Source organism: Dichomitus squalens, assembly GCF_000275845.1.
Source record: "Dichomitus squalens LYAD-421 SS1 unplaced genomic scaffold DICSQscaffold_24, whole genome shotgun sequence".
Lineage (NCBI taxonomy): Eukaryota > Fungi > Basidiomycota > Agaricomycetes > Polyporales > Polyporaceae > Dichomitus > Dichomitus squalens.
The window spans coordinates 351,199-352,624 of record NW_006766906.1 but is presented as its reverse complement, the minus strand read 5'-3'; positions in this window follow the sequence as shown (position 1 = coordinate 352,624).

The window sequence follows — 1,426 nt, the reverse complement described above, 5'->3', positions numbered from 1 at the left end:
GGGCAGAACTATGGAATCATACCATTGCATCGGGCTAGGGCGGAATTGACATATAATAAACTAGGAATGATAGGCTACATATCACATGAGTATAATGGTCTTCCGCTGGGAAGCACGATAGGGAGAGCCGTGGTATTCAGACGCTCAGAATGTTCTTCAAGTACCCTGATGACAGAGTTGCATATCGCTCAGCCACATCACAATGTGCTACCATCAATATCACTATATGTGAAGTACTTAGAAACCTCTATGCATATCTGCTAAATAGATCTCTCCTTACTCAAGTCTGTTTGCAATGTGAGGGAAGGTTCCAATCGCTCATTTTAGCGCTGATTATATTGTTGGGTTCCCACCCTTCTCGGCCAGTGCCATGTTGACCCAAGCTTATAGGTGCCTATGCATTTTGTACAGGGGTATGTATTGTGTATGATCGCGAAATTCTGTCTCGACTGAATGGAAGGTCATTTTTCTGCTATTTTACTATGATTTTCCTCCAAAAAACAGACTCTGCGCACTTCCTATCACTATACCTCCCCAAGCAATCACGCTGATACTACCACCCTACATATCTACGACCTTCAGCTTTCTATCTACCCATCTCCCAATTCTTGTGCCACCCTGTGGCCTCGGTAACGCAGGAGAGCCGCAATTCTGTCGCCTCCTTCGGGCGCTTATCGCACGTGGTGCGCTATTTTATGCGGTCACTGTACCATAAGCTAACTCGGCACCACTAGCACCATTGAAGAACGTGTTTGCTTCTCTGATCTCGCTATCTATCGCAGCACATGGCCTCTCACTCATCATCACCTCAACCTCTTGAACATTTTGCGGTTTATGTGTAGTCTATGTCGTCCATGTGCATCGAACGTCTTAGGACCAGGGAGCCTCGTGCAGTACGGCCCGCCTGTTCCGACGGCCTCCAAACTCGACTCGCAAAGTGAATAATTTCACAAATACTGTCCTTGGAGCGTCGTCCCCCACTGCTTTTGTTCTTGTGCATGTTAATAGATGGCTAGTTTCTGTAGAGATATAAGTACTCACCAGGATCGCGCGAGTACGTGTGGCGAGATCATCTAAGAGCAGGTAGGTGACTACCAGGAACTCGGGCTCGTCTTCAGTTGGCTACCAAACCATGTACGTAGGTCTCCGACCCTTACGGTTCGTTCTTTGTCTAAACATATTGCTAGAAACCGGCGGTGGGTGTGATAGAACGCATCACCGAACCGAAGCGGGTGTTCCTGTAGTCGGCCGCGCCGACTCGTTGGACCAGCGTGAGCGCTTAATGAGTCGCGTGTCACGTGTCACGTGTTCCGGGGAAGCATCAACGCGTCTTGTCAGCGGTCTCGGCCTCGCGTCTCTCGTTGCCACTCCGACCTCCCACCTCCTCACTCCTACCTCTCGTATTGCGCTCTCGCATTGCGCCAGG